The sequence below is a fragment of the Bos indicus genome, chromosome 11 (assembly GCF_029378745.1).
Source record: "Bos indicus isolate NIAB-ARS_2022 breed Sahiwal x Tharparkar chromosome 11, NIAB-ARS_B.indTharparkar_mat_pri_1.0, whole genome shotgun sequence".
NCBI classification, from domain to species: domain Eukaryota; kingdom Metazoa; phylum Chordata; class Mammalia; order Artiodactyla; family Bovidae; genus Bos; species Bos indicus.
This window is the reverse complement of record NC_091770.1, coordinates 1,275,606-1,287,956: the sequence shown is the minus strand read 5'-3', so window position 1 is coordinate 1,287,956 and position 12,351 is coordinate 1,275,606. Positions and strand designations below refer to the sequence as shown.

At 44.2% G+C, this 12,351-nt stretch overlaps 1 protein-coding gene across 6 annotated transcripts in view; it reads left to right on the top strand.

Moving 5' to 3' along the window:
• The window catches only part of ACOXL (acyl-CoA oxidase like), a 341,825-nt gene that overhangs the window by 222,117 nt on the left and 107,357 nt on the right, over positions 1 to 12,351 (top strand). The window lies entirely within an intron of this gene.

Here is a 12,351-nt window from a genome sequence, read left to right as displayed (position 1 = left end):
ACAACCAAATACATAAAATTTAAAAAAGAAACCTACCTAGACGGCGTGAAGGAGGACTCGTGGGCTCTTTGATCCTCTTCTCCCTGCTCTCTCACCCCCATACCAAAGGGGCTCAGTAGGCTCTGAGTCTCCAGCCTTCACTGACGTCGGGGTGGAGTGGAATGGTGTGAGCTGGGTTAGTTAATACTCCATTTCCTGTCTGCCTAGTTTCAGTAGAAGCCAAGAGGAAGTTCAGCCTCTGCCCTCACCCATCGTCAGTTAGGAAGAAGTAGTGGGAATTGGGGCTCGTTGGCAGGCTGCTTCCCCATCCCCCTTTGTCTGGTATGAGTGTGACCAGCAGGAAGCTGGAGTGTCACCCCACCTGTCCACAACAAGCCAGTGTGAGCCAGTGTACTGCTTGTGCCAGAGCAGCACTGGCAGCACTCGCTGGGAAGCTGAGCATTCACACCCCCAGACCTTGCACTGCACCTCACAATTAAACACCATCTCCTAAAGTAATATCTAACCCCCCTGGATACAGTAGAAAAATCACTCATTATAAAAACAACAAAAAGGACAACCACAAAATTTTCCCATTTTGAATGGGAAAATCGACAGATGATGATACCATAAAGAATCGGGTGTTGGAATTATCTGACAAAGATTTTAAAGTACCCATCAAAAGACTACTTTAGAGGTAACTGCAAATACTCTTGAAACAGATAAAAGTGGCAGAACATTTCAGCAATGACAGAAGAAATAAAAGGAGACCCAAGTGTAACTGTAGAATTGAAAAATACAATTGAAAAAACAAATTGGTGGAATGACAGTAGAAGAGATGATCGAGAAAAAAAAAATCTGTAAAGTCAATAGAATTTACTCAGTCTGAACAAAGTGGAAGAAAACGAAAAGTCCCAGGGATCTGTTGTGCCCAGTCCAACGTCCTCATCCCTGCCACCAGGTGCTGAGACGCTGCTGTGAAGTGTGGACATGAGCGCCCCTGTGTAACACAGAGCACAAAATCAGTGCACCCCACCATGTGTAAACAAATAGCTGGTGGGGACTTGCTGTACGGCACAGGGAGCTCAGCTCAGTACTCTGTGAAGACCTCGAGGGGTGGGGTTGGAGGGGGAGGGCCACAAGGGAGGGGATACATGTATACATGTGGCTGAGTCACCTCTTTGTACAGCAGAAACTAACACGTCATAAGGCAACTGTATTCCATTAAGAAAAACAACTCAGTCCTCAACGATGACCTTCACACTGTCCCTTCTCTCAGCTCATCCTGCGGTGCTGGTTTGTAAAGCTCTATGAAGGTGCTGGATTATGACCTGGCATGGCAGGTGTTTCCAGCCTCAGAACCCAGGACTGTCCCTCAGCTTGCCACCCAGAGGTGCTGCAGGTGGCTGTGAAGTCAAGGTATTTGCTCCTTTCCCCACATCTGGCCCTCTCACCTTCCTCTATCAAAAGACCCAAACACAGCCACTTGAAATAGACAACCTATGTAGTCCTGTAATAGAAATGAAACTTAATGTTTAATAATAATAAAAAAGCTCCCCCCAAAGAAATCTTCAGGTCTAGATTTCATTGGAGAATTCTACCAAACATTTAAGGAAGAATTTTACACCATCTCTTGCAGAAAATGGAAGAGAAGAGAATGCTTCCCAACTTGGTTTTATACAGCTATTATTACTCTGATACCAAAAGTAGATTACTATCTACAAAAAAAGGGGAAGCTACATATCAAAAACTTACATGATCTTAGATACAAAAGTCCTCAGCAAAATTTTAGCAAATTAAATCTTGCAGTGTATAAAACGAATTATACACTGTGAAGAAGTAGATTTCTTCGCTGGTGTACAAGGCTGCTTCAGCATTCAAGTCAATCAATGTAAACCATCATATCAAGTGAAAAAAATTATATGATTATATTGGTTTACACAGAAAAAGCATTTGACAAAATCCAACAATAGTTTGTGATTAAAAACTCTCATCAAACTAGAATAGAGGGAAATTTCTGTCACTTGTAAGCTTTCCGGGTGGCACAGTGGGAATCTCCTACCTGTGCAGGAAACGCAAGAGACACAGGTTCAATCCCTGGATCAGGAAGACATCCGGGAGAAGGAAATGGCAACCCACTCTAGTATTCTTGCCTGGAGAATCCCCATGGGCAGAGGAGCCTGGAGGGCTACAGTCCATGGGGTTGCAAAGAGTTGGACAAGACTTAGTGACTAAACAACAGCAAATCCTTCTCTGGACTGGATTATGCTTTGAATCCACTTATCAAAGTAGAGGTAGATATTTCAGAGACCTGTAGGCAATACTTTTCATAGTATTCTTCTATTACTGATGTGCCTTCAACCCTCTATCTGAAGGTGCGTCTCTTTAGTGATCCTGCAGGCACCGTGGCTGCTGCCCCATGACTGAGGAGCTGTGGACACAGCAGGCCTGTGCTTCGCAGTTAGCATGCTTTACATGTTTCCCTTTGAGTGGGATCGAAGGTCATCTGACCCTTTCATTATTTCCCTGGGGCAGAGGTTGTGAGCCCTTGGTGAAATTTAATTATACCCTCCACCAAATCCAATTACTGTCCACACCCATGAAATCCCATTATAACTTTCTTCTGCTTCATTAGAGATACCCTAGGACAGGTCCCTTCTTAACCCCCTGTGGCAGATTTCCTAAGGAATATCAGCCACAGGCTTTGCTCACACTGTTTATTACTCCAGGGAAATATATGCAAAAATTCAAATGACCTATAGTCCTACTTGCTTAAAAACCAAGCACATATCTGGTTTCCAGTAAGAGAGCTGATTTCTTAGGGATTTCACCGTCCCCTCTCCGCCACTGGAGTATTTTCCCGAGTATTTGGATATTTTGTTTTGTTTTTCTTTTTTCCAAATTTTGAAAATTTCAAACGAATTTCATGAGAAAATTGAACTATTGGTATAATATCACTTGGGCATATTCTCCACCTCCAAATGTTAAGAGTGTGTTCTCATTCTTGTTTTCTCTATACACACATGCATGCTCGCATGTGTGTAAATTAAATGTCAACATTCATTTTTTAAAAATAAGGACATTTTCTTACAAAAGCACAATACTGTCAACACACCTAAGCAAATGAACAGTAATACCATAATGAAAGTGAAGTAAAAGTGTTAGTTGCTCAGGCATATCTGACTTTTCGACCCCATGGACTGTAGCCCTCCAGGCTCCTCTGTCCATGGGATTCTCCAGGCAAGAATACTGGAGTGGGTTGCCATTTCCTTCTCCAGGGGATCTTCCCGACCCAGGGATTGAACCCAGGTTTCCTGCATTGCAGGCAGATTCTTTACCTTCTGAGTCACCGGGAAGGCCCCATACTGTAATACAGGTTATCTAATCGGGATAGTCAGAAACTTAAGGAAGAGGGAGCCAGGTGAACAAATAGAACTACTGGCACTGGAGAAAGCAAGAAGTAATTAGTATTCCTGGAGATACGTGATGACTCTGCATCCATAAAACAAAAACATCCTGGGGACCTCCCTGGCGGTCCAGTGTAACCACAGACTTTGAATTTGTGGTGGTGGTTGTTTAGTTGCTAAGTCCTGTCTGACTCTTTGTGACCCCATGGACTGTAGCCCACCAGGCTCTTCTGTCCACGGGATTCTCCAGGCAAGAATACTGGAGTAGGTATTTCCTTCTCCAGGGGATCTTCCTGACCCAGGGATCGAACCTGGGTCTCCTGCGTCACAAGAAGATTCTTTCACTAACTGAGCCACCAGGGAAGCCAAAAGGGAAGTAAAAGGGAAAAGCTGAGAGACATGGATGATCATGTCCAGGAAACTGATGACATTCCCCAAAGAGGGAGCAGAGAACGCAGGCAGATGAAATCAGAGAAATAAAAGAAGGCAGTTTCCCAAACCTGAAGACAGTCACAAGTCTTTCTTCACAACAGGCAGGACCCACCAGACAAGGTCAGAGCCTGGAAACAGTCTGGAGAATTTCAGATCACCAAGTAAGGACAGAGAAAGGGCCTCCGGACATTAGACTGAAAAGAAACATCAGATGATTTGCTAAGAAAAGAGTCAGATTCACCTCAGCCCTATTGGCTGCAGCACTGGAGGCTGGACCCCACTGCACCCACACGTCTCTGGGGCTCTTGTCACGGTTGGACTCTGGTCTGGGTCCTGGGAGTCTGCATTTCCAGCAAGCTCCTTGGTGACGGTGACACTGCTGCTCTGCGGACCACAGTTTCAGTGGCCAGGGTCTAGAATAAAATGGAACGACGCCTTTAGAACTCAGAAGAAAATTACTTTGAATGTAAAATTTTACAGCTAGCTAAATTATTCATCAAATATGAGCCAGACTTACAGATATTCAAATGTTCGGGAAGTTTACTTTGCCATGCACTTTCTGAAAAATATTACTTGTAGATGAGGTGGAGAAAAGCATAAAACAAGTGAAGAATTAGAAAGATATCTGTGGATAGCCAATGGAAATTTCCTGTATGACTCAGGGAATTCAAACTGGGGCTCTGTAACAACCTAGAGGGCTGGGATGGGGAGGGAGATGGGAGGGAGGTTCAAGAGGGAGAGGACATATGTGCACCTATGGCAGATTCATGTTGATGTTTGGTAGAAACCAACATAACACTGTAAAGCAATTATCCTTCAATTAAAAATAAATAAAAAAAATAAAGATATCTATGCTTTCTGGAGTTAATCCAAGAGGAGTTTGTGTAAAGAAATACCTGCATAGTCGTGGCCAACACAATTAGTCCAAATTAGGACAAGAAGTCAGAGGGCTCAAAAGAATGACTTTGAGAAGGAAATGATTTCTATTCAACAAGCAGAATAATTAAGAAGCAGGAAAATGCTTAATCATGATGGAAAAGCCATATGGTTCTTCTTGAAACAAGTGGGAAAATAGTCGATCAAGACTCTAGGAAAAACAAAACTGCTTGAGAAAAGCATGTTCCAAATAGGAAGCAAGAGAAATATGTTTGACCTTGGCATTTGGAAGCTTCTTCTCTAGCAGAATGAAAACTGCTTGAGAATGGTTATTTCTGAAGTGAAGTTCTAGAGGTAAGGGGTTGGGTAAGAGACTTTGACTTTTTATTTAAGGCCATGTCTTGATGAAATTGAAAGAGAAGAGTGAAAAAGTTGGCTTAAAGCTCAACATTCAGAAAACTGAGATCATGGCATCTGGTCCCTTCACTTCATGGGAAATAGATGGGGAAACAGTGGAAACAGTATCAGACTTTATTTTTGGGGGCTCCAAAGTCACTACAGATGGTGATTGCAGCCATGAAATTAAAAGACGCTTACTCCTTGGAAGGAAAGTTATGGCCAACCTAGACAGCATATTCAAAAGCAGAGACATTACTTTGCCAACAAAGGTCCGTCTAGTCAAGGCTATGGTTTTTCCAATGGTCGGGTATTGATGTGAAAGTTGGACTGTGAAGAAAGCTGAGTGCCGAAGAATTGATACTTTTGAACGGTGGTGTTGGAGGAGACTCTTGAGAGTCCCTTGGACTGCAAGGAGATCCAACCAGTCCATTCTAAAGGAGATCAGTCCTGGGTATTCTTTGGAAGGACTGATGCTAAAGCTGAAACTCCAATACTTTGGCCACCTCATGTGAAGAGTTGACTCATTGGAAAAGACTCTGATGCTGGGAGGGATTGGGGGCAAGAGGAGAAGGGGACGACAGAGGATGAGATGGCTGGATGGCATCACTGACTCGATGGATGTGAGTTTGAGTGAACTCCAGGCGTTGGTGATGGACAGGGAGGCCTGGTATGCTGTGATTCATGGGGTGGCAAAGAGTCGGACACAACTGAGCGACTGAACTGAACTGAATGTGGCCTAAACTTTTTAAATTGTAGGAGATTTGCTTTACAAGGTTGTGTTAGTTTCTGCTGTACAATAAAGTGAATCAGCCATATTTATACATGTATCCCCTCCCTCTGAAGCCTCCGTCCCGCCCCATCCCACCTCTCTAGGTCATCACAGAGCACTGAGCTGAGCGCCCTGTGCTGTGTATTTTATGCTTGGTGGTGCAGCTTCCCACTAGCTATTTATTTTATACATGGCAGTGTATATTGATATATGCCAACCCTACTCTGCCAGTTCATCGCCCCCTCCTCTTCCTGCCCTGTGCCCACCTGCCCATTCTCTGTCTGCGTCTATATCCCTGCTTGGCAAATAGGTTCATTGGTACCATCTTTCTAGATTCCAGATACAATATATGATATTTGTTTTTCTCTTTTGACTTATTTTACTCTGTGTGACAGATTCTATACTCATCAACATCACTACAAATGACGCAGTTTTGTTGCTTTTTATGCCTGGGTAATTTTCCATTGCATATGTACCACATCTTCTTTATCTTCTTCTTCTCTTGATAGACAGGTAGGCAGGTAGGTGGCTTCCATGTCCTAGCTATTGTAAATAGTGCTGCAATGATCTTTGGGGTTCATGTGTCTTTTAATTATGATTTTCTCAGGATATATGCCCAATAATGGGGTTGCTGGGTCATGTGGTAGTTATATTCCTAGTTTTTAAAAAAAACTTTTTAAATTAAAAATTGAGTATATTGAAAGCCATTAAAATAAATTGGCCCTCCCTTATAGAAACACATTTATTGCATTCTTACTCATTGGTGTAATTTTTACTATATAAAATAAAGGAACTATGAGTAAAATATAGAAAAAAAAAGAAATAGTCCTTCCTTAAATATAAAAGATGAGGACGGGAAGAGAAGAAATGAAGAGTAACAAAGAAAGGCCTCACTGAGAGAACAAATGCTGCATGCGAGTGCATGCACACACACACACACACACACACACACACACCTTACTGTTCTCCCCACCCCCATCGCTGGGGTGAATTCCAGATTCTTCTCCAAGACAGCCTGGACCTCAGGTGCTACAACGGGGCGTTGGGACGGGTACGATGTTGGGCGAGGGCTAGACCTCAGGCTGTAGGACCCTGACTCCCTCTGCTCCTAAAGGAAGCACACAGTTCCTTTAGAAAACCTGAAAGAACGTTCCCTCTGGCCCCAGCCTTCTGGCTATAGGTGAGTCCTAGCGATCAACAGGTGAGGTGTTGAGATGCTAGAGGGAGCGAGGGGCAGGTGCTCCTAAAATCAGAGATGAGGGCTGGGGCGACCCTATCACAGGGCCTCGGGGTATCAGTTCTGAAAGATCTGAGATCTGGCTGCACCAGGAGGGGTCTGAGGAACAGCTGGTACGGGGGTCACCGGGCTGTGGATGACAGCCAGTCGTCCTGAAAGACCAGCCGCCCTCCCCTTCAGAGGAGAAAGAACGAGGGTGTGAGCTGAGGGCCTGCCTGACCCAGCAACGTCAGAGACAGATAGTTCAACAGATCTTCCGGAGGTTTATAGGTGGGATCTACAGATGAGGTGTACGGAATCACCTCGAATGATGGCAGAAGCGAAGAGAAAGGGAGATGTGTAAATGGGCCAGAGGCAGGCGGAGGCCGGCCTAGTGGGGGCTGAAGACCACCACAGGGGAGTGGAGGTATGCCGGGGACCAAGTCTCAGCTTAGAGGAAGGAAATGGCGTTGGAAATGCAGGAGGCAGACGTGTGAAGATTGGGGGCAGAATTTGGTGCAGAGCATTTACAAAATGTGGTCATTCATTCTGGGGAACTTGAAGGGACTTTGGGATAGTACCCTTTTAGAAAAGCAAGATAGTTTCAAACAGACATTCTGGTTTTCTCTTCCAAATCCACTGACTCGTAACAAATCTGGTGCTAATTCTTTCCAAGCCAGATATTCCAGCATCTGACTGTTGAAGGCTCTCCTCAAGAACTCTGTGTGTGAGGTTTGGGAGAAGGAGAGCCGTCTGAGTCTGGGCCTTGTTACCTGTACTTCTGAGCTCGCCAGAGTGGCTTCTTCATTTTCTGTACAGAAATCATTCTTGCTCTCTCTCTCTCTCTGTCCCTTTTATTTCCTCCTCCCTCCCTCCTTCTCCCTCTCTCCCTGTCTCTTTCCTTCCTTCCTTCTTTCTTTCTCTCCTTCTAGCCAGAGAATCATTACAGATTCTCCTCAAAGAAATCTTACCTTGATGGGATGTCCAGCACTTGAAAGAAGCAAAGCGTTACTGTACCCAGTGGGAGATAATGCCCAGTTGGCCTTTTCTTCAGCCTCACTCCCCGGGGGACTCCTTAACTGCCCTTAGCTAGCGCGCATTGCCAGATGTGGGTGGAAGAAAAACTCAGGACACGCAGTCCCGTTTGTGTCTACCCATCCTCCTGGGGCCTGGAGGGTCAGATCCAGCTTCATGGGATGAAACCTGTGGTCAGAAGAGCCTGTACTTAGACTGAAAGGATGAGCCTATGGTTACTGAGGGGAAACCTGGGGGGAAGGGACAGTTAGGGAGTTTGGGATGGACATGTACACACTGCTATTTGTGAAATGAGTAACCAGCAAGGACCCACTGTATAGCACAGGGAGCTCTGCTCATTGTTATGTGGCAGCCTGGGTGGCAGTCAGGTATGGAGGAGAAGGGACACACACATATATGTATGGCTGAGTCCCTTTGCTGTTCACCTGAAGCTATCACAGCATGGCCAGCTGGCTATACCCTAAGACGAAATGAAATGTTTAGAAAAGAAGAGCCTATGCTGGTTTGCTACTCTGCTCTCACTGTCTTGAAATTCCTAATCATTTTTGAACAAGGTGCTCTGCACTTCTGTTTTGCCCTGGGTTCTATGGCCAGTCCTGCCTAGAGCATGGTCTGGGACCCCAGGGCCACAGGTACAGCCACTTGGAAGGAAGCCGTTGTCCTACTTGGTATAAGCCTGAGTGCCGCCCGCTGCCTGGCTTGTCCTGCTGCAGAGAGGATGACGTGGGCTGGCTTTTCCTTAGAGACCGTGCTTTCTATCCTAATCGACTCTAAGTGTTTCTGCTTTGGCAGCAGACACAACTCGTTAGGCTTTTTAATCCAAGTTTCTCTGTAGCTGACATAAATCAGTGAAATACTCAGTGTGTAGACATGCTAGTCGCTTCGTAGATGCCTTGAAAAGCCATTCGACCTAAAAAATTATTTGTAATTGTGCTATATAATCAGTGTTCCCTGATGCATAGGATATTCGTTATAAATGCGTGTTTGTGATATCATTATTCTGCATAACTACTCAGACTCATGGTTTCCACATGTCGGCTGCAGAGTCACTTGATTCCTTCTGCAGGTGGGGTCTTTTACAAAAGGCAAGAATATAGCTGTTTTGGCTGCTCAGTTCCCCAGAGTTCTCTTAAGGAAGGGACTCCTGAGCAGGTGCAGCGGGACTCAGTCCCTGGGAAGTAATCAAGTAGATAAAGGAAAATAGAGTCTTCATCTTTTGAGCCAGAGAACTGTGTCCAAAGCCACAGAAACCATCATCTGGAAAGAAATAACATCACAAGTTGTCTTAAGAAAATCTGGTGTAAGTTTTCAAAACACCAGACCTAGAAGATATGACTATTTGTATTGAGAGGAAATATATTTTATTGTATAAAATGGGTTTCTTTTACTACCAGGTTCATTTTTAAATAATGAACTCTCTGCTACAACTCAAACATTCTGTGTACACAAATTTTACTGAATCTCCTGGTTTGATCATCGCTATTGCTGTGTGAGGGCTTCCCAGGTGGCTCAGTGGTAAAAAGTCTACTTGCCAGTGCAAGAGACACTGGAGGTGCGGATTCAATCCTTGGGTAAGGAGGATCCCCTAAAGGAGTAAATGGCAACTCACTCCAGTGTCCTTGCCTGGATAATCCCATGGACAGAGGAGCCTGGCAAGCTGCAGTCCATGTAGTCACAAACAGCATGCACACGCATTGCTGTGTAAGATAGCATTTCGGGGGTAATCTGGGTGATGACTCGACAAAACCTCTCTGTTTCATTTTAATTTTTCAACTTTTGTGTATATAATTATTTTAAAATAGAAAATTAAAAATTATATGTGTGTGTGTGGGGTGTTATGTGCTCAGTCCTGTCTATTTGTGACCCCCATGGACTGTAGCCCACCAGCCTCCAGTCCGTGGAATTTTCCAGATAAGAATACTGATGTAAAAAAAGAAAAATTTTTAAAAAAGAAAAAAGAATACTGGAGTGGGTTGCCAGTTCCTACTCCAGGGGATCTTCCTGACCTAGGGATTGAACCTGTGTCTTCTGCACTCATATATATGTGTGTGTGTGTGTGTGTGTGTATTATATATTTTATATAATGTTATATAATTTATATTTTGCATTTTATTGCTTATTATATAATGTATATATACTATATGGTATAGTACATATATAAATATACACTATATGGTATATTATAATGTATTCAGGAACATATATATGAGGTAAAAGAAATCACGTCTTCATTGCATGCTCAGTTGGGAGACTGATGGATCTGTCTTTGCCTCTCCAGGTCATTTATCAAATGAAGTATTGAATGTAGAGACTGTCCTGACCAAACCCCATGGTAGCTGATAGCTCCAACCCTTTAATCTAAACTTCACCAAAGTGCATCAGCAGCAGAAAATAGACTCATTTTAAAAAATCAGCTTGTCTTGTTTCATGACCTAGAAAAAGAGGAACAATTCCAAAAACGAGGAGCAAAAAGGAAAAAGAAAAGAGCGAAGATCTAAACAGAGGAATTTTGTGATACTAGCCAGGCCCCAGTGTGTCTGTCTTTTAAGTTTAACACCTAAACTGGATTATTATGTTCTAGAAACTTTTAAGAAGTTAATAGTTTTTTGGCTACACCGTGCATCATACAGGATCTTCATTCCCCAGGCAGGGATAAAACCCTCGCCCCTAGCAGCAGAAGCATGGAGTCTTAAGTGCTGGGCCACTGGGGAAGCCCCGATGTTCTTCTAATTTTAAATCTAGTTAAAATGCGTGTGTTTTCCCAATTTAATTTGCTTAAATCAGAAAGGTAAGAGCCTATTCGTTGGAAAAGACCCTGATGCTGGGGAAGATTGAGGGCAGGAGGAGGAGGTTGGATGACATCATCGACTCAGTGGAGATAAATTTGAGCAATCTCTGGGAGATAGTGAAGGACAGGCAAGCCTGGTGTGCTGCAGTCCATGGGGTCGCAAAGAGTCAGACACGACCGAGCAACCGAACAACAGCAAAATCAGAAAGGTGGACATAGTGACAAAAGTTAAAGGAAATTGTTAAGGAATTGAATGGATCAGATGAGATGCTGGACACAGAAAAGGGATTTATTTATTCATTCATTTATTCAAGAAAGATTCCTCAACTCCCATAGCCATTTGATGGAACGAACGTGAACAAATTCTGACCTTGTGGCGCTTAACTTCCGGAGGCAGAAGGATGAGGAGACAGCAGCAAGTTGTAACGCTTCATGTCCTTGGGTAGCAGTAAACTCAGTGTGGAAAAATAAAGGCAGTGAAGGTCTGGAGCAGAGGGGTGGGAATCAGAGAGAGCAATGTGTAACGCTGGGAGTGTTGTTTGTTGTCCACCAGGAGGGTGATGGAGTTAGAGCCATTGTAAATTGAATAGGTGAGCAAAAACAAACGATGTGTTAATCCCAGTGATGTCAGTGAAACTGACCTTGAGTGCCGTATCATTTTGATCTTTATTCTAGTCTGAGTTAGTTGATCCCCGCCCGCCGCCATTTTCCCTGTTGCTGGCAGTGTTTGATTTTCACACTTGCTTTGTACAGCATGCGTGCGAGCTAAGTTGCTTCAGTCGTGTCCAACTCCTCTCGACCCTGTGGACCATAGTGGGCCAGGCTGCCATGTCTGTGGGATTCTCCAGGCACAATACTGGAGTGGGCTGCTATGCCCTCCTCCACAGGATCGTCCCAACCCAGGGATCAAACCCACGTCTCTCATGTCTCCTGCACTGGCAGGGGGTTCTTTGCCACCAGCACCACCCGGGAAGCCCACCTTTGTACAACAGGAATTACAAAAATGTCTATGTCCGTTGACCCCTAATACAGTGATCCTGATGGCCTCTTTTTCATAGTCAGTATTTTGTGACACCCCCTTTTCTATCCTGAAATGAAGTCATGGGTAATATCTATCTAGAGATATGATTTCAAGAATTCAAGACAATACTTCAAAGAAACAAAAGGAATGTGTAATAAGCATGACTATATAGTAAGACCTGGGTTTCCCTGGTAGGTCAGCTGGTAAAGAATCTGCCTACAATGCAAGAGACCCTGGTTCGATTCCTGGGTCGGGAAGATCTGCTGGAGAAGGGATAGGCTACACACTCCAGTATTCTTGGGCTTCGCTGCTGGCTCCACTGATAAAGAATCCACCTGCAATGCAAGAGACCTAGGTTCAATCCCTGGGTTGGGAAGATCCCCTGGAGAAGGGAATGGCTATCCACTCCAGTATTCTGGCCTGGAGAAT